The sequence below is a fragment of the Lacerta agilis genome, chromosome 4, assembly GCF_009819535.1.
Source record: "Lacerta agilis isolate rLacAgi1 chromosome 4, rLacAgi1.pri, whole genome shotgun sequence".
NCBI lineage: Eukaryota > Metazoa > Chordata > Lepidosauria > Squamata > Lacertidae > Lacerta > Lacerta agilis.
The window spans coordinates 61,691,987-61,713,964 of NC_046315.1; the positions used below are offsets into that span (position 1 = coordinate 61,691,987).

Here is a 21,978-nt window from a genome sequence, read left to right on the forward strand (position 1 = left end):
ACTCCTAGACCACTTCAGAATATACAGTATTATTTAATGAGGTGATTCATTCCATATATATAAAGGTTGCCTGAAGTGGCTAGTGCATGGGATCCTTACTACTGCATGCTTTGTATTGGTGAGATATATAACATGTTGGTAAGCCTCTGTTGATAAGAACATAAGAGCCTGCTGAATCAGCCCATCTAGTCCAGCATCCTGTTCTTGTAGTGCTCAGAACCATCACCACCATTACAAAGGGATTCCATATTCCTAAGGACCTATTTATGGATTTCCCTCATCCTCTAATGTTGTTGTTCCCTATATTAACTCAGCCATTCATTGTGCCCCCAAGTTCCTGTTTAATTAGGGAAATGAGTCCCATAGGAAGAAATCACTTTGTGGCAATGTGGAGGAATGTGGCCAGTGTGGGGAAATTTCAGCAGAGCTCCCCTGCAGGAGGTTTGGCACAACCCCACCTTTCCAGCAAAGCTTACTGAAGACACACAGAAGGTCTTCTCCCAGCTCAAACAAACTCTTAGGAGGGTATACAATATTTATATAACCTGGTCCAAAGTCAAATAGAGCTTTGTAAATCATAACATGTCCCCCACCTTCCACTTTAAACTGGGGTAGGCACACATTTAAAGACATGGGTCTGTCCTGGTCACATCTAATTTGGCTCTGGAATGATTTAATTGTGTCACCCTCTATTGAGGCCTAGATGGGGCCGTGAATGCTCACCCCCTTGACCAATTAGACACCCTTTCTTTAGGCCGCTCCTGCTGGAATAGGGCGGTGACTGATGCACAGGTTTTCCTGTTTGTCCAGAAGGGAGGATTCTCCACTTAAATTGTCAGCTGAAACTTGAGATTCAGGTAGAATATACCAAGTGGCTTACCTGCAAAGGAGGCAAAACACATCCAGAGAAATCTTGGGAGTCAAGACCTCTCTTGTGAAGGTTATGCAATGCCCATCCTAATTGTGAGGTATGGCTGGATTTAATCCAGAGCTCTTCCATTATTGATAGCTTTGAAGAGATGTTTCCCCCCCCAAAAAAAATTACCCCAAAGCAGCCTTTAAATCTGTCTGCTGTGCTCTTACATTAAAAGCAGAGTCAAAAACATTGTTTAAGCAGTAGATCTCTTAGTCATGGGATTGTTGCAAAACTTGCATGCTGCCAATCGGCAAATTGCGATTTCGTAGCTTTTGGACAAAGATTTGTCCTCTAAGTTCTGACGAAGTGCATTTTGAATGCCTGCTTGTGTCTCGTTTCACAAACTGCGCCTGCTTGGTTGTCTCCTTGAATGGCAGGCTTTGAGAGATTAGTCTTGCTTCTTTCCTGTTTTGCTACGATTCATCACTTGCAAATCTGCTGCTACCAAAATTAAGGATTGGCAGGCAACGCTGTGGAACTGTTTGTGCTATGCTTTATTTACCAAGAACAAATAATCTCTGCAAGATACCAGCTTCTCCGGGCTTCTTATGGAAAACATATCCTAAAAATAGAGTTGATTACTTACAAATGGACAAATTTGCCAACTCTGCCTCTTTGGGTGCAGAGGATCCCAGCAATTGCTTTTGGTTCCAGAATGGGGTGGTGGTGGTATGGCCTGTTACAGCAAATGACTAACTGCTCTGTGGCACTTAAAGGGTACGAAATGCATTGCGGCATAAGCTTTGTGGAATAAAGCCCACTTTTATTCATTTATTTAATTCCATCTCTGAATCACTTCTCATAAAACACCTCAGATTCATGAAATGTTACGCATCTGCCAGCAGATGCTAGCACTTGATGCACATGATGAAAGGGAGATCTGATTTCAGGCCCCACAAAAGCTTTAGCCACATCCAGAATGGTTTCTTCTTAAGGTGCCATGGGACTCTTTGTGTTTTGGTTCTTTGATACAAGCCTTTGAACACCTTTCTAAACAATGCTACTGACACTTGTGGTAAGAAGAGTAGATGCACAAGCAATGGAGGTATCAGAGGTAGTGGTAATGGAGGTGGTGGTGGTGGTGAGAGAGCCAAAAACTAAAGTTAATTGCTATGTCTCCTGAAATAGCCATCATGTCACCTCAACCGTGGCCTGTTTTTCAGTGGCCACTGCAGGCTGGAAACTTGCTATGCTATCTGTACTCGGGCAGCAGCTGCCATTGGACATTAGAAATGTCAGGCCAAAGGCCTATCTAGTGCAGCATTCTGTTTCCACAATGGGCACTGCACCTTTTGTTAACCCAGAAGTGTTGACCAGAGACTCCTCATGGTCTTCAAGAATGCTCATCATGGAGGGCCTCTCTAGGGATGCCATACATTCGGGTTTATCGCTCAGAAAAATGGTGCTCGGGCGGATTTTGGCTGAATCGGTGAAATGTCTGGCAAAACCCAGAGGTATGGAAAGTTGGGTTATTTTCATTTTAAAAATATTTAAAAATGAAAGCTCCAAAACGAAGAGATTGCACACTAAAGGTTTGAGGAGATGATTAGAAGACACATCAGGAGAGCCAGTGGGTGCTCTAGTTGGAGCCAGTTGAAGGGTTGGTGCTGTAGCACCCATGGGAGGGTTTGATCCAAGAATAACTCTACTAATGGAGCAGGATGGCCTTTGATGACTGCAGTGGCACCAGCTGGATTCCACCCGTGCACGTTGCAATATGCTGCTATCGTAGAACATTATCAAGAAGAACAGGGCTGAGAGGAAAGAGGGGGAATTCCACCCTCTGCTGGGAAAACACATACCTTCTTGTCAGTCTGTTTGATTCCTCGTGCTTGTAATAAATAAGGAAACTGAGACCTACCTAAGCCTGAGTTTTTATGAACAGCTGCCTGTGTGTTCAGGGAAAACAGCAGAAGGTCACAGTGAATCGCTACCTATTTAATTTACATTTTGTTAACTGAAACCTTCATGTGGGACTGCCCTTCTGACAATTCCCACATTGGCAGTTAGGGAATTCATCTGCAAAACTGAAGAGGAAGATGGTTTCCCTGCTGCTAAATCTGATTTCCCATCATGCACGGCACTAAAACACTTCACACTTGGCACAGGGCCAACACCACAAGCTGGTAAATTACACCATGATGCATCTCAGAGTCCAGAGCATTTTGCACTACAAAGGGAGATCTGATTTACAGACATTTGAACTACACGGACCCTTCCAACCTTCTGAATATTCCCCAGCCAAATAAACTTGCATTAGAAGTCTGAACTGAACAGCACTCTGAGGTAACAGTCTTATGCAACATATACTTAAGCATGATTTTAGAATATAATTTAATTTTATAAGTATTGGAGCAAACTGTAGTATGACTAGGGTACTGTGCAAGCCCATACATGCCTACTCAGAAGTAAGTCCCATTGAGCTCCAAGGGACTTATTCCCAGGCAAGTGTGTACAGCAGGTGTGATTAACCAATGGCCATCCAGATGTTTATGGACTACAACTGCTATCATCCCTGTTTGCTATGCTGTCTGGGACTGATGGGAGTTGGAGTCCAACAGGTGTGATTAACCAATGGCCATCCAGATGTTTATGGACTACAACTGCTATCCCTGTTTGCTATGCTCTCTGGGACTGATGGGAGTTGGAGTCCAACAACATCTGGAATGCCGCAGGCAGGTCACTCCTTGTGAATAGGATTGCAGCCCTGAATTCCCACCGCACCTTCACCCCCATGTACAAATAATTATTTTATAAATAAGCGTAATTGCCCTGATCCAAAAGAAGGAAGCAGATCTCTTTAAAACCAGCTGTTAAAGAACCATACAGTTGATGGGGGATGGTGTGGTCTCCCAAACCCACTGTCAAAATCAAGAAAATGACAACTTGGGAGATGCACTATGCCTGTCACAATAGCAGAGTACAGAGTACACATGGAAAAATATGGCCATGAGACCCAGATACCCTAATCCTCTGTATGGTTTGGATTTCACCATCGATGGGAAGGTTCATACCAAGCTATGCATGTGTAGAGTGAGTCTGTCTAACGTAATGATGAATGGATTAAACACAGATTTATAGAGCATCTATGCCATAGATCTTTTTGAAATGCAGTGAAAGACTGCTGCACTTCCTGGAAACAAACTACAATATCCAGAAATGCCCTTGGATATCACCAGATGACATGTGATCAAGAGCCATGATTATTTCCATATATAAGGCTGATAGATTAAATATGATATGACTGCGGCATACTTCATGCTAATCATCTTTGCCTAAACGTCCTGTACTGCTTGAGCCAGAATGTGTTTAAATGACTTATTGTCATTTGGGAGCCAAATTTAAGCCTCCTCGTGAGCATTATCTCTTTTGAGAGAAATGACACATGGAATTAAATCAGTTCTGCTTATCAGGTTGGTCTAACACTCCAGAAGAATGTTTGTGCACTGCAAGAGCTCACACATTCCTAATTCTACCTTTCCTCCTGCAACAATCTGAAAGCATCCTTTCAATGCAGTATCAAGAAGAGAACAGTTCAGCCAAATAGGACTGCTTGGCAATGGATCCCCAAGAGTAACATTTACCCTGCCTATTTAAATCACTTTTAAGCTAACGGTTACATTGCGGATGCAGGGAAAGTGGTCAAAGTACCTTGAGCAAATGGGTTATGGAGAATGTTGATTTTTACAATGTTTCTTCCATCCATCAGTGTACCGACTTCCTGGCTGTTTTGTACTTTTTATTGCAGTTTTGGTTTTTATGCTAATGCTTTGATTTATGATTTTGGTTGGATTGTTTTACCATTTTCTTTTATTGTTAGTAGTCTTTAATTTTGGGGGTGGGGGTGGGAGGAGGCTGGGCTATTATATATCAGAATGGAAAGATGTGTTCTGCCTTTTGCTAGCAGATAATTCCTGTCCCTGGAAGAGTGGCGAAATATTTTCTCCTCTCATAGTAATTTAACCCCCCCCCCCGTTAATGCTCCTTCGTATAGTAAATCTTAACAGTGTGGCTCTGTGTCACTCATTGGTGCTTTGTATGATTACATGTCATAATAGCTACTCCTATGCAAGATCAATGACCTCTGCTTAATTAGTCCTCTTTTGTTTGTTGAGTTATGATTATATTGTGCTTGTAAGAGAATGTGGCTGGATACTTGATCGCTTTCTCATCATAATATAATAAATCCCAAATTGGTTAATAACACTGTCCAATTGGCGGTAAGTCAATAGGGAAAAAAGAGAGAACACTAGTATGGATTATTTCCTCCTATGCATCATCTCTAATGTTTTAAAACAGGCCTAGTTATCGGTACATTGCATATTGACAAGTTCCAAAAGGTGAGGAGACCTCGTGTACATGTTTAGAAATGCAATTTGCCAGCAACCAAAGAACATTATGTGGTAAAAGCAATATATTAAATTGACTGATGTGCGTGGAAATGGACTGAATCTAATAGGGTATGTGTAAACTGATGTCAGTGTCGTAAAAACCAGAGCCCAAATAGTGGAAAACTCAGAATTTGGCCCAGGACAGTCTTGAAATGAATCATGTTAGACATAATTAGTACCGGTATTTGTGGTTACTGTCAGGGAGCTTTCTTAGAATTTAAATTTATAGTAATGGTTGAAGATGGAAAAGAAGAAGGTTGCACCAAACATTGATATCAAATGGGACAAAAGGGCAATTTCCTCAATCTGTTTAATGGTTATTATATGCATGTGACATAAATGCTACCCCGTGCATATGGTTCTGGTCCCCATTTCAAGCTAGAGCTGCATACTTGAGGGCCTTAACCCCTCTAACCCCACTACTTTGCCAAGAGAGGGAGCAGGGGGATAAATTGCTCACTTCCTGTTCCCCATTTCTTTCTAAAAGCTGAATAGATTTTAGCCCATTTAAAATGTTCCTCATGCATGGTACTGGATTGAAGTCACTCTTATACATAGCGGAAATTGTAGCTGTTGTTTTTAGCTGAATTGATCATGAACATTGCAATGATAAATGCTCTATCCATGCAGTGGTTCTAATCTGATGCTCCCTCCCATGGCTGCTATTAATCTTATTTATTTATATATTTTAAAGAAAAGTGGTGCTAATCATGGATCTCAATCTAGATGCATCCTTATTTTTTTCTCTTGGCGATGCTCTCTGTTTCTCTGCTTCTCCCTTGGCTTTCTCTTGGCTTCTTGAGGGATATTGTTTAATTTCCCCTGTCTGACTAGCTCTTGAAGAAATACACGTTTATATTCCTTTTGCAATTTTCTAGAACTGCTGAAGAGCCGGTCTGAAGAGTACACCTACCACAGAAGTGCTTCATCTTGCTGATGGAGGAGAGTCAATCTCTTTGATGAGCACAGCAATAAGAACTCAAACAATGCTCTTCTATCCCATTTTCTTGGCTCCAGTGAAGTAGAGAATTTGTTGTGAGAGGAAGCATTTGTTTCTGCTCGTAATGTTGGAATAGGGACCGCCTGCAATACCACTGGATTGTGGCATTGTTCCTGCTTCCTATATTTACGCCAAAACCTGTGGAGCAGAATTGTGATCAGGTGCTTACTTTGTTCCGTCACAGACACTTTGGCACAAGGCATTAAGATGGATGACAGATAATATCATGTGGTGAACAAAGTTCTTCAGAAGCCAGCATTTTGCCACAAGGTGCACACAGTGATATAGATGAGCAATCAATAAGTTCTGCTCTCTTCTCAAGATATGATTTATAAAATGTTTCTGGGCCAGAACTACATTGATAACATCTGTATATATATTTTTAAATTTGCTGTCACTAGGCATAAATGGCTCAAAGGGAACATGATTTGAATAGTGAAAAGTGGGTAGTGATTTTGATTGAAATGCAAATTATGATCTTGAATTACCAGAAACAATATAAACAGAATGGAATGTGCAATTTATACATTATAAGTGTCAAACTGCAGGTTGCACACTGCTGTGTTAATTTTTGCTGTTTCTTTTTTTAAAAACAAACAAACAAACAAAAACAGCCTGGGGAGGCTGCCTTCTGTGGTGGAACAGTAGTGATGGGAAGGACTGGTTAACAAGGCCAGCTTGCCACATCATCATCTTAAATCTCTTTGTAGCGTGCGCGCGCACACACACACACACACACACACACACACACATATACATATGGATGGGGTATGTTGTCCCCTTTTTAAAGCTGTGCAAGAGATTTATGGATGACCTAATGCAATTGAGATCAGTGTTCCTTAGGAAATTTTAGTAGAAGGTTGTCATCAAGCTACAATGGTAGGAAATGGTACACCAGCCAAAATTCCTTCTATTAATATTTGTTGTATCTCGTCAGCTGTGTGAGCTGATTTTTAAACACCTTAAAAAATAAACCCTCCTTTATAATACATGGAGTAAACTTGCTGACACAATGATCAGTGCAGTATTTCAAATACTCACATCTATCCCGTTGTGTGTGGGGGTTTTGTTTTTGTTTTTACATGGAAAGGTAACTGTCCCATACTGAGAGACAGCACATAGATAAAAAACCAAATCACCTTCAATATTAGTGGGTTGGATTTAGTTGGTGACAAATGGAGGTGTAAGTGGCACATAAACTGTGACAGAGTAATGCAACACACTTGCTTTTGGCACCTGCCAAATGCCATCTTTGGGTAACTTTAACCGCTCTGTGGCACTCATTTTATAACCCTCTTAAAACATTTTGTCATAGCTGAAGGCCCCTCTGATATTTAATCAGATGATACAGAAAGCAAGCTCACTGGTTATATTAATTTTACACTTAATTTGGGGGACATGATCTAGCAGTGTGCACAACAGGAACTGGAATGCAAATACTCACCCATGAAGGAGTATTAATCTCTGATTTGAAGTGAGAGAACTGGCACATTTTCCTCTTTTTTTGCAGCAGTTTTCACTCCTGCATTACCTCACACACCATTGGGGTCTAGCTAGAAAGAGTGGGCGGGGGTGGGAAATACATTTTTCATCACTTTTTGGAAAGCCAAGCAGATGGTCTTCTGGAAACCATGCTAATGGAAAGCAGGGCATCTGTGATAACATAACATAGTGACTACACACTGAGATATGTTGGTATGTTTTAGTGCATGTGTGAGCAAGAGAAAGTATGTGTGTCTTTACAACAACAATGAAAGGATATGGGAAAGGACATCATTTATTCCCCCCCCCAAGTGCTTTTCCCGGTATTGGGATTGAAAAATAGAAAATGGATTTCAACAAGGAAACTTCTTGACAAATTGTAAATGTCAAGAACTTAGAGCTGTGTTCATTTTTCTCACACAAAAAAAACACAACACAGCAGGGGCAGGATGTTATCACACATAATGCTAAAAACACTTTCCGACTCCTTATTGCTATTTGTGCACGCGTGTAAATGTGGGACGGAGAGTATAAAGGTGCCATTAATATACATTGTAACCAAAGGAGGCTTTTAATCATTCACATTGCTGTGTCAGGAAATGCGAAAAGCATTTTTAGTGTCTTGGCTAAAGGCCTTCTTATATATATAGCTCAGTGTAAACATTATATAAGACATTTGTTTTTAAAAATCAGGTTCATTCCAGAAGCTGCCTTATACTCAGTCAGATCATTGGTTCATCTATGTTACCATTGCTTACACTGACTGGCAGTGACTTTCCAGGGTTTCAGAAAGAGCTTTCTTCTAGCCCTGCCAGGAGGTGCCATGGATTGAACCTGGAACCTTTTGCATGCAGTGCAAATGTTATACCACTGAGCTACAGCCAGAATAATCATTCTGCATTACAATATTTAGGATGCACAATGCCAACATTAATATCACCCTATTCCACCACCCCAGCAAATATCCAACTATTACTAAGACCATACGTAAAATTATACAGTTCAGTTCAATTTATTGTTTCTAGCGAACAGCCATTACACACATGAAAATAACAAGAATTCAACTACCAATAGTGGTTGACATTTCTACTCCCCGACTTTTACAGGATAAATCATTTCCCATTCCCCCTTTTATTACACAAATTTGTAAAGCCTTTGCAAGAAATATGGATGCTCAAAAGGATATATACCTCTCCACATCGGACAGCAAAAAACAGGTCTTTGCAAGAGATGTCCTTCCCTTCTGCAATCTTAACAATGGATATATGTAATTGTTTCTAAGATAAAAAGGGCATTCGAGGAGTACATGAGTTATGTCTTCTATAGACAGTGAGTTGCACTGGCAAACTCTATCCTCCTTGGGAACTCCTTTATGTCATTCTGTCCAATCTGCTAATGGAAGGACATTCAGTCTTGCCCGAGTAAAGGCTACCCTAATTTTAACATTTGGCAAATCTGCTAGGCAGGGATGGGTACAATCATAGCTGTCAAGTTTCGGATTTGAAAATAAGGGATCAGCAGCCTCACCTATCCTGGGGACAGTCACATGGCAGTGGTGGGCAGAGCCAGAAGCAAAAGTGGGTGACACTGGTGTGAATGCGCGCAGTAGGCTTACTGTATTTTGGAAACACTGCCCGTGGGCTACGACGCCTGTATGCGTGGGAAATGGCTCCCGCTTGCTTTGAGGCTGCAAGGAGGCGAGGTCTTCCTAGTCCCTGGCCAGCAGGGGGAGGGAGAGGAGCTGCTTCCTTTGAAAAAATGGGAAATTAAAGGGATATAAAGAAAGGGATAGCAGCGGGAAACTGCTTGAAATAAGGGAGATTCCCGGGGAAAACGGGATACTTGACAGCACTGGGTACAATGGAATAAAAACGGCATACAATTTGTTCGATCGGCAGATCTTGATCTCAGCAGTTTGTGATTGCATCTCGGCATCTTGAAGCCTTTGGAGTATTAATTCTTTAGCTTTCTCAAAACCCTGCGTCACAAGAAAGGAGGCAGAGAGTCCCAACCTCATGGCAGCAGATTGCATTTCGTGATTCCATGAGTTTGGGGTCATGTATTCCCAAATTGTCATGAGGGTTTCGGATACATGCTTAAAAATAGTTTTTAACCAAAAAAGCAGAGCTAGTATAAGGGCTTCGGCTTTAATGGCCATTACAGTCAGTTCCGCACAGAGTGGCGTTACTTTTGTGGAGGTAGGGACTGACAAGAGTCTGCACAAAAACTTGTTTTGCACTCTCTCCAGTGAATAAAATTATATAGTTCTTCCAGGTGTCACATGTGTAGGATGGTAGCCATGTCCACAGAGAATATTACATAGGTGGAATTATTTGTAGCAACCGAGAGGGAAACACGCAGGGATTTAAGCCCATCATCCACTACAACTGTGGATATGATGACTATATGTACTACAGTACAGAGGACAATTCTCTGGTCAAAGAGCTTGAGCTTCTGTTTGAAGGGTTGTCCAGTCCATGTCTGGTTAAGAAAGTGAGAGCAGCAGATAGGGATGGAAAGACTAACAAATGCTCTGAATTGAAACAAGGCATTGAGTGGGGAAAGGAATCTGTGTACAAGTTGGATTGAATTTGAAAGAAATAGATGGCAAGTTCTTCCAGCAACGCTGGAAAAAGATGGAAATTAGAATTTTTCAGAAAAGATAAGGACAGAGAAGTATGGTTGACATGATAATGGAGTGGGATAGATGGATTTGGGTGTGGATTAAGGACTGTATAATAATTACGGACTGGTGCTCTAATACATAAGCACAGTGAAGAAGTATTGGAGGAAAAAGACAGATTGAATGTTTCCTAATAGGCTACTTGAGGCATTGTTGTGATGCTGGAGCAGAGGATAACTATTGTAGAGTATTATAATTTTATTTGTAAAACTTTCCTTGGACTTCCTACACATAAAGAATTAAATGAGTTGGATCACCCTGGATTAAAGTTTGGAAAATCACCTAGCAGAGGTGGAGCATCTGAATACTAATTTGGACTGAACATTTGACTATTTTGAAGAGCTATTGTGTGTATATATAACAGAGAGGGATAGTTGCAAGTCCTTTTTACCCTTTTCTTTTCTTTTCTTTTCTTTCTTTCTTTCTTTCTTTCTTTCTTTCTTTCATCCTTCCCATTGCTCTTTCTTTATTCTTCCCTTCTCTTTAGATTAGTTTGACCTTTACTGTATTTTTTTGTTGTTGAAAACTTTTAATAACAATTTGATTTTAAAAAAAGAGGAAGGAAGGAAGGAAGGAAGGAAGGAAGGAAGAGAAGGAGTCTTGAGGTTGCCCAGTATAGTGAGAGGCTTGTTGTTCTATTTAAATGATAGTAATTATTTTAAAATTTGCTCCTGGGCAGATTCTATGCAAATTGGTCTCCTCTGTTGTCCTTTTATTTGGTGGCCACCTTCACTGAGAGCCAGGTTTCCAGACCAGAATGTTGAACTTGCAAAGCTTGTGGCTCAAGTTCAACTTCTTTCCCCTTTGCAAATTAACCGTGGCATCGAATGGTGCCTTTTGATTTTCCTACACAGTTGATCTACTTGAAGACAAATGAGCTGTACAAAAGCTAAGTGCTAGGAAACAATCAATTTTACTTGCCGAGCTTGCAGTCCTGTTCTCCGTTTCAAAACACAAACTCCCCTTGGCACAATACAGCACACCTGCTTCTGACAGTGATGCTTACAATCTTTGCATTACCAGCATTGAATGGTTCTCAATAGTGGGAGTGAGCCTTAAGTTGGCAGGTTGGCTACCTTGGACCCAATCCAAATTTAAATTTGAAGAGCAGGGCTGAAATGAGGCAGTTGGGCCGGTGTCAGTAAAACAAATACAGCTATTCTCTTGGCTCCGTGCTCTTGTTTACAAAAGCATTAAAATAATTTCCCCCAAATGGCAGTGATCCAATAACACTAAAAAAATCAATGAATGCTGCTGCAATTACAGTTGAGATCAAAAACAATAATGATCATCCTCTTAATATTAACAGATACTATTAATATGAAACAATTATAAAATGAGAACAGTATCTTTAACTTCATCACCTTTCATATTTCTTATTACTATTACAATGCAAACCTTGGGCTCATGCCTTCTCTTTCCTCCACCAGTGTGGCTGTGAGGACGAGTTCAGGAGCTTCCATTTTTTTATTCACTTAAACTTAATTAAGTTTAAACTGCAGCAATTGTGATTAATATTAACTGTTTGTGGAAACAAGTCAGCTTTATAAGTTATGATTTGAAGTTGCCTTGATTTAGACAAACCATTGTTAAGATTATCCAAAGTTTTTCTGGTTCGGATGACACGACAAGCCTCAGTGAATAAAAGAGAATCAAAAACTTCTCTTTGCCACTAGATCAGAAAAAGGTGGGGGGGGGGGGATACACAAAGCCAAGGCTTGCAGAAAGTCATTCCCACCATGCTAAGCCATATTTTATGAACTATTGACAAGTACTGTATAACATTTATTTTGATGGTGATTCCTACTCAACTTTCGGCAAGTTTCATAATCTTAGACTTGCTGTATGGAAAGACTTGGCCGTTTCCGAAGTGGTTGAGCTTTCAAAGTTTATAACCACAAGATGGCTGTACTAAAACAGCTGTTAGGGGGTCGCAGTGGGCAAGGATCCCCTAAAATTACTGGGTGCCAGGGTGTACCCCATAATTTTTGAAATTACTGGTAGTCAATGTGGGGGTTGATGCATGGATTGAGCAAGGCCTAAAAAAGAAGCCAGCTTCCCCAGGAGTTTTACTTAGAGAGGTGCTATCAAAGAACAAAGACAGGTGATGGCAGAGTCATTACCCTGACAAAGGTGAGACATTCAGCCTCAGACAAGAAGTGAGGCGGAGTTCCTCCCCCATTGGTGTGTTAGTAATAAAAGACATAGCAAAGTTGGGAGGGGGAAGTTGCCAGGGTTACAGTGGGCAGGGTGTCCCCACAAGAAGAAGGATGCTCTTTTTAAAACAAGGCTTGAGTTGTGTTGGAGCAAGGGTTTGGGGGAAGAAGAGAGAGCCAGGAACTCCATGTGGGGCTGACTGGGTGAGGCTGCAAACAGAGATTGAGGAGCATGGCTGGCTTCTGTTTGCAGAAGCTATCAGAGGAACAACAAGAGAACCCTTGTGGTGTAATGTTCTGCACTCCCACCAACTAAATGCAGGTGTAAATATGTGTAAATAAACCACATATCTTAAAGACATTACAGTCTCCACCATGCCTCATTGCAAAGGAACACAATCCCTGGTTAAGTGCCAAGACCCCTGGAACTTGCTACCACTTGACAGAGATTGGGGTGGCTGGTAGCACAATGTTTTCATTTAATATACAAGCATAAAATATTTGTACACAGTTTTGGCCACAGGAATTTATTTGTGCCAGGAATGTGTAATGCTTAGTTCTTAAGCCATGGATGTCAATTCTTTCTCCTCCTCCCCACCCACTCCCCCATCAATTCCCAGAAATATTTTGTTGCAGTATCTGTTTCGTGTTAGTTATTGGATAGTTGCCATGGTTTCCATTGGAAGAAGCATGTAATTATTGCATACAGCTGGTCTGACAAAAATTCTGCATGGTACTTTGTAGTAACTTGATAAATTGAATCCTCTTTGTAGGAGGAAGATGAAAGGGTTTAAAGGAATAACCCATAAAATGTCTGAAGCAAGGAGAGCATGCTGCAGGGATATTGATTAGGGGAAATAAGCCTACCTTCAGCTCAACATGTCTTAGTGTAAATTTCAAAGTGAAAAGGATGTAAAGATTAAATATGTGCTTCATTTTTTACCATGCACCAGTCAGGGATTTCCAAATGGTGGGTCAAGGCTGAATAAAAAGTCACCTATAAGTAAGGATGGACTGGAATTTTGCCCAGTCCACACTTGAAGAGGCTCTGATGTCATTCACACCTGCCCAATTAATATAACGCTGGGAAAAAAATTACCCTTCCAGTTTTGCACTTCTCCAAATTTTGCGGTACAGTTCTCGGCTAAAAGGAGGAGGGAAATACCAAGATGCCAAAGAATACATATTTTAGGGTAAAATGCAATACCTTTACAAATGTGTATGCCGAAATAAAATGCTATTTTGTTTTAAACTGGTATTTAGATATATATTTGAATATATATTTATTCCTTCATTGTATGAGGTTGAACTAATTACCCCTGGGGTCCCTTCCAACCCTACAATTCTATGGATTAAAGATAATTATTATAGATTAATGCAGAAGCAGGGTGGAACTGACCTAAATTAACACATGTAACTGGTATTGAACTCTGGACTAACGGATGAACAGAGACTCACTGCCTTGAAGGTGGAACTGCTTTGTAGAAAAGTCAAAGTCTTGTGTGGGGGTCTGAAATGGAACCAATTGCCCACAGAGGAGGCTTTTAAAACTTTTGACACTTTGGAAGAATGCCTTGCCAAGGAGCTGAGAGGGTTGATGGAAAGCTGGAGAGAAATGAGTGAGCTACTTCGGAGAAGAAATTCGCTTTCTGGGGGTGGCAGCCCCAAGGCGACGTCAAGATTTCTTATATCCAGTCCCCGAGGTGTGAGCTCGGGGGCCAGGGACAGAGAATTAAGGTATTTACAAGAAGAAAAGGAATGTTACAAAGAACCGAAGAAGCTGAGAGATGATGAGATGGATACCTCTGAACTCGTGGCAAGGAGAGGTTTGGACTGTGCCTGGATCTGTGGACGTTTGGAGAGGGAAGCTACATGGAAGTTTAGTGCTGAAGCCACCAGGAGAAGAATAATGGACAGAGGGGGTGTGGGGTGAAGCATTAAGTAAAACTTAAGGTAGCCTGATATGGTAAACTGAAATCGGAGGGTGAATACTGTCAACAATTTTCTGTTATATTTTTTATTTGAACATGAAAGGAGATATTTCAAGTTATCATGTTATTAGCAGCAATCTTAAGGATAGAAGAGATAGATTTGATCGAATGAGCTGTGAAGATCTGTGAGGTGGAGTATAAGTAAAGTGAATTTAAGTGGATTAAGTTTATGGATTAAGAGGATTGAGATCAAGATGTAGATTAAGATAAGAAATCGATAAGAATAAATGAAGAAGAATTATGACGAGGTATTATTATGATGATGTATTTTTAGTAAAATGTTGAAGATATAATTGATTGTAATTATACAACTGAATTTAATTTCTTTTTTCTTTTTTAGGAGAAATGGTTATAAAATAGATTAAGGATATAAACTCGAAGGTGAAAAGGCAGGGGAAGTCAATAGTCAAGATATGGAAATAGAAATTTTTTTTTTTTCTAGAAAGATGCAATAAGAAAACTTGACATTGTTTGTATTTGTTTTATTTGTTTTGCATTTGTTTAATTGTAGGTGTGGGTGTGGGTATATGTTGTTATAGAAAAATGCCAATAAATTCTTATAAAAAAATAAATAAATTAACACATGTAAAATTGAGGTATAAAGTGGGCACCATTGTCATTCTAAAAAATGAGGGAGGTGTTCATGGTGAGTTCTAGCACCTCTTTTTCTAGGAAAAACAACACAGGAAAAGCTGATAATCATTATTTCCATTTTATAATATTTACCCAGGCTAGTAAGAGCCACTTAAATCCAAAGTCTGCACACAAGAAAACAAAATTACACCAAGCCATTGCTCACTAATAACAACTTGGGAAATATTTGTATCTTTGAGTTCAGTTGACCTTCCAACTTATGTAAGAGTTTAAGAAAGGACAAGCAAAGATAAAAATATAAGATTATTATTTAATGACAACATATTATTTAATGACAGCACACTTCATATTAAGAGTATATCCATTGACAAATGTCCATTCATTTTAATCTGTCTACTCTAACTTTAGATATTATCCCCAAGTCTGATTCCTCATTGTGTTACCAGTACTTTCATTTTTTAAAGAATATTTTTTGTGCTTTGTATTTGTTATGACAATTAAGTATTGACAATGAACTGAAAGCTGAAGAGCTGCAGTAAGACTGTGCACTGCAGGTAGCAATTCTTCCTCACTGAGTTGTGTGAGGAATTGGATCTCAAAGCCTCTCATCAATTCTGTCCACTCTTCATCTTCCATGCTCTCCGACTTCACTCTGAAAGTTTTAATTTGTCACCTAGAGTTAACTAATTAGGAAGTTGTCACTTTTTTGGCCTTTCATCAACAGGGCACACTACAGGAAATATGAGCTGAAAGTGTAATTTGTTCATTACACATTGCAAAACTGCCAACCGCTTCTGTCCTTTGGGAGTTTTATTTACTTCTTTCAAAAGCAGCCACCAATCTCCTACATGAGTGTTAATCTTCTTTGTCCCTTTGATATACTCACCTCCTAATCAATTAATCACATCTCTTGCTTTCTGTTAACCATGTGAGGCATCAGAGGTCATAAGTAGGTCAGCGGATGAAAATTGAGAGAGTTGGCATCAAAAACCCAGAGGGAACTATTTTAAACTTTCAAAACACACATAGCTTGCAACCATTTAAGCCTATCTGCCAGATAACTGTAATGAGGCATTAAGCTGCTGCTTCTGCTATACTGAAAACTGCTTTCCAATGTTTTGAAATACTTCTTCCTGTATTTTATCATTTATCATTTTGGATACAGGAATAAGTTTACCTTGTTGTTGCAAGGTTGTCGAGGATGGTGCATGTGTCCCCCCCCCCCATTAAACATTTATCCAGTGCTCTTCAGCCTCCCCAGGTGCCCATGTTTCATCATCTGAAAAAAAGTCCCATGAAACCTGCTTGTAGGATTTAACTGATGTGTGGGAAGCTGGGGAGGCTGGTTTTCAAACACCCAAAATTGGACCTGGTTTTGTTTTTAATGGAAATGCTTCCTATTTCTTTTTTCTTTCTTTTTAAAAAATCTTTCTGGATTTATTTCTTCAAAAGTTAAAATGCTTTTAATGGAAATGCTTCATCTCAAACTCCTCAACAACAAACAGGTGTCAGGCACAAAGTAGGCAGCCTTCCTAGTATTTTGTGCTTACATGAAAGTCCAGCCTAGGATATCACCTGGGTAGGCTGCAGAGAGCAAATCACCAGAGGGGTGATTTGCAAAATGAGAGAAAAGACTCAAAGCCCTTAACCATTAAGGTAAGCACAGCAAAAACCCTGCACCCTGTGAATGAGCATTTCACAAATGCAGAATAAGCTTCCAATAAATTTCTGGTGTGGGTTGGTAAATAACACAGCTGTGCGCCAGCTCTGGACAAATCCTGGATCCTGAACTGAATTGGGCTGATCCAGGTCAATCCAGAATTTGCCTGGAACAGGTTGAAGCAGCCATTGATTTCCAGAGTGATATGGGTATATCAAAGTGGGGGTCGGTGGTGGTCAGCTTTAATCAGGATTTGAATCCCTATTTCAACATGCAGTTGACAGCAGAGAGAGGGAGAAGGCAATGCAGGCAAAGACTCTCACTTCTCCTTCTTTACCCCTCATTAACCAATCACATGTTTAACTAGGGTTTAAACACCTATTTAATCTTGGCACCATGGAAGGCCCCCAGTTAGTTTCGAAGTCAGGCCCAGTTCTACTTGGATTGAATGTGATCTGACGTGCCAAATAGGGTCCTGAACTGGATCAATGTTGTCATAATCATAGTGCTTTGCTGTTTCAAAGTCCATTTGATCAGAACTTCTGAGATAAAGCCACAATAGTCTGCATAAATTTCTACATACAGCCTCTACTGAACCCATATAACAGCCCCCTCCATAAGCTACAATTTTTTAATTGGAAAAGTGAAGACTGCAGAGATACATGTCAGTTTGCTGGAAGGAACCCAACAGAAGAAGACAACGCCTACTCCACATACAGTCTTCCCCCAGAAATGCTTTAAGGACCTTCCCAATTTCTCCTTTTATCTCTTCAGACAATGTACAAAGAGTTACTCAGTTTTATTCCCACAATAACTCTGCAAGTGTATTAAATTTATGAGGTTTAACATTCAGAATGGCTGAACCAACATACTTCCAATGTCTACTGGAGATTTTATTTCATTGAGATGTTATAGACAGGGTAGATGGATTAGGTACTCATAGCTATGGTCTAGCTTTCACAATGAGCAGATGAGTTAATAAAACGGGGTCTGGATTGTACCACTTTGCGTGGCACATGACATCTTACATGAAGGAATGGGGGGGGGGGAGTGAGAGCCAGATCCCATCCCACCCCACAGAAAACTAATAAGGAAGACTACTCAGTCACCTGAGTCTCCACCTTCAGTCTGAAGAGCCATAGTCTCCCCTCTTCCATCTCCTGCTTATGAGAAGTTGGCTTTTGAGAATAGGGCTGTTTTCAAGAATGATGAAAATAGAGACATCCCATGCAAGACATCCCAAGGAATGTTGGCAGAGAGAATAACTAAGAGCTGTGATGTCACCTGCCCTGATTTAAAATGGGAGAGGTGGAACAACACCAACTTTATTATTTATAACAAAAGAAAAAAAAAATCTTCCAGTAGCACCTTAGAGACCAACTAAGTTTGTTCTTGGTATGAGCTTTCGTGTGCATGCACACTTCTTCAGATACCATCATATTATTATGATTTATAATGATGATGATGATGATTTTATTATTTACACCCCGTCACTCTGGGCAGCTCCCAACCAAATATTAGAAACACAATAAATCACAGATCATTTAAAACTTCCCTATACAGGGCTGCTTTCAGATGTCTCTTAAAAGTCGCATGGTTATTTATCTGTTTGACATCTGATTGGAGAGCGTTATTTATTGTGGAAAAACAATGGGCCACAAATTTGGGGGTGTGAAATTTCACACAACTAAATCTGAAATGTAATGGAATCCTTCATACAACTGTTTATCTGTAGTCCCTACAAGGTTGGAGAAAACCCCATAAACAAACCAGGGAACATGATTCCCATTTAGCTACCTTGCCCTAAGCAGCTAGGATGGTAGATGGTGTTTGTAGCCGTCTGAGCAAGGGAGGTGCGGCACCTAAGCTGGGGTGTGTAGATAGTTGTTACATTTGTGTTGGAGGAAGGGGCAGGTGCCTGTAATAATTATAATAAAACCCAATATAATAATTAATAATAATAATAATAATAATAATGGAAACCGCTACATCAAGGCTTTAACTAAATGACCAGTGATACCACTGCAAGCCTGTGATTCATCAGAGCCTTTTAAAAAGGATTTTTTTCTGGGACTAGGTTACTAACTCAGACTCAGCACTATGACAGTATTATGCTGACCAGACTCCCAGTTCAGTTTTGAATCTAATTCAATGTGCTCATTTTCCTTTAAAGCCCTTTGTGATTTAGGACTAAGTACCTTTTGATATTTTCCTGTCTGTACATCAAGAAATTCTGTAGAGGGCTTTCTACAAGTACCCTCACAAAATGAAGTGAGATGGGTAGCTACAGAAGATAGGGCCTTCTTGGTGATGACACCCCAAGAAAGAACATAAGGCCCATCTTGTCCACCAGTCTGTATTTACAAGTGTCCAACCTGAGGCAAGACCTGAGTGCAACAGCACTCTCTCTATATGGGATTCCCACCGACTGGTAACTGTGGAACACTTTCCTTAGAGAGGCTCACAAAACACCTACCTTATTGCTTTTCTGGTGCCCGATAGGGATTCAGCTTTTCAGGCTGCAATCTTATTCACACATACCTAGGATTTACTTTTGAGCAGACATGCATAGGGCTCTGCTGTTACTGAGCTGGCACATATACGATCGCACAGTTAGTTGCATTAGGTTTATAACAACAGTGCTTTATTTCCATGCTTGTCTATCAACCACCCGCCCCTCTCCTCTCCAAACCTCCCTGCATCCCATTAAAAAGTCAAAACACAGGTACCAAAAATATTGACCAATCGCGGTTATTGAAAACTCAAAATCATGGTTCTGTTCTGAAACAGTTTTGCTGCCTGATGAGGTGCTTCCCAAGTCAGTTCAGGGTGCTAATGCTTATCATTAAAGTTTGTGGGAGATCAGACCCTCCTGGATATCTAAAATATCATCTTTTCTCATGTCTACTTTCCTGTGCATTAAGATCTTTGGGTTTCTGATGTTAGGTGCGTGACAATTGCAGAGAGGGCCTCTATGGAATACTCTCACCATAGAGGCTCTCCAGCTCATATATATCTTTGGTGCCAAATATCCTTTTACTTCCCCTAAATCAAACGCTGGTCCAAACTATGTGTTAATCACATGGCTTGCCTTTAAATGAAGGATTTTTTTGTCAAATCTGGACTAGGATTGAACAGATATCAGACCCGCCAAGTGTGCCTATTTTCTAGGGACCTCCCTGATTTAGAGAAGCCACACCAGTTTCTGATTTGATCCTCGGGTGCTCTACCATACTTTTTCTTAGGATGTCCCTATTTTCATAGGAGAAATGTTGGAGGGTATGGGGTTATCTCACCCCCAAGCCATTTTAAGGCAATCCTGCATAGGGAATTTTTTTTAAAAAAAATAATAATGTTTAATGTTTTATTATGTTTCTAGATATGTTGGAAGCTGCTCAGAGTGGCTGAGACAACCCAGTAAGATGTGTGGGGTATAAATAGCAAAGTTATCATTATGGAATGGGATGTCCCTATTTTTAACAGAGAAATGTTGGCGGGTATGAGACATATATCTCTTCTCCCACTGTGCCCTGCCATCACCTCCCTCCCCTTCCATTATCTGTGATCAAGCCCATTCTTGACTGAATCCAAAGCAGAGCAAAGATTAATTGCCTCCTCTTCCCACTCTGTGCCAGGATCCTGATCTTTGCGAAAGGAAAATTCTACACTTAAGAGGAAATTTCTTTATGAATGTAAAATGTGGTTTGGTCCTGAGATTTTTTCTTCCTCTTGCAGCTGATTATTACTGCTGCTGTTTTTCCTCTGATTGTGCAGTTTGTATGTGCCATTTGGACATGGTTTTGTTGTTCTCTTGCTTGTTTTAAAGTTTCAGATTGCAGTGAGAGCTAGCATGGTGGTTAGTGTCAGACTAGGGCCAGGAAGACCTGGGTTTCAATCCATACTCAGCTTTAAAACCTAGTGGACTATCTCTCTCTCTCTCTCTCTCTCTGTTTAATGTAGTTTACAAGATTGTTGTGAGAGAAAATTTGGAGGATGGGGTGGGGGGGAAGAACAGTGTCTGCCACCCTGAACTCCTGGGGTGGGGGGAGGAATGTAATAAATAAAGAAAACATACAAACCCATTTAGAAAAACTCTATTGCAAGATCTGAAGCAGGAATGTTTGGTATTGTAACTGTCTCTATACAGAAACTAGCCTCCCCCTCCTTCCCCAATCATTTTCTCGTTCCTTACCTGTGGCTGTTTCTGAGGGGAAAGCATTCAGCAAGGCTCATCATTGTCCTCTATAATTCAGGCATCCACTGTTTTGCTTCTTGGGGATGCTATATGGGGTAAACTTGGCACCCCAAAGATGGCTGCTGCTAAGACCCTCTCCCTAGAATAGCATCACAGAATCGGCTTGTCTCATGCTCGGTTTCAATCCTGCTGCAGCCATAGGAAGACTTTCTGTCACACCACTACGTTGATTTCACAGACAGATTGGAACCGAAGGAGTCCAGGCACCAATGAGGCAGCACTTCGCTTAGGAAATACCAGGGTTTCCCTAGCAACAGGTTGAAAGCTTAGAATTATAGCTAGGAAACCATGGGGTTTCCCTAGCTACGGACAGCTACTGACGAGCGTAAGAGCATCACTCAGCTCAGCCTGGCAGTGCAAAAGCACACACAAACGTTTGCTTTCCCCTCCTCTCTCCTTGCTGCAATATACGAACAGAGCAAGTAGTAATCCATGCTTCCATGGATTTTGGAAGCAACTGATAGAAGAGGTGTGTCTGTGAAGATGTTTTGCAGCAGAATCTGGGCTCTCAAACTGCAAATTTCTGATGGAAACAGCCGGCTCGAAGAGCTAGGAACATGGCTGAGTGGTTAACTCTCCATGCCCATCAAAAAGTTTGAAAGGTAAGAGAAAACTTCATGCATGCTGCCAAGAGGATGCTTGCTTAGGGTGTTTCCAGGTAGCTAGTGTGGCAAAATGGCCTGCATTGTCTGTGGCACCACCACATGGTGAGCTTCTCAAAGCTATATAAAGGGGTTTCCACAACATTCAGCATTGCCCACTCTCAGTTAGAGATGGGAACTCCCCACCTCACCTCTTCAATTTTGTTAATGTTGGGGAAAATATTTTTCACTTCCCCCAAAATTCCTGA

At 40.6% G+C, this 21,978-nt stretch overlaps 1 long non-coding RNA gene across 1 annotated transcript in view; it reads right to left on the reverse strand.

Annotated features, from left to right (window-relative positions):
• The window catches only part of LOC117045822, a 113,813-nt gene extending 92,078 nt beyond the window's left edge, over window positions 1-21,735 (reverse strand). The window contains exon 1 of the long non-coding RNA XR_004426478.1: window positions 21,066-21,735. This is a non-coding gene — a long non-coding RNA (uncharacterized LOC117045822). The remainder of the gene's footprint in view (window positions 1-21,065) is intronic.
• Between the last annotated feature and the right edge of the window lie 243 nt (window positions 21,736-21,978).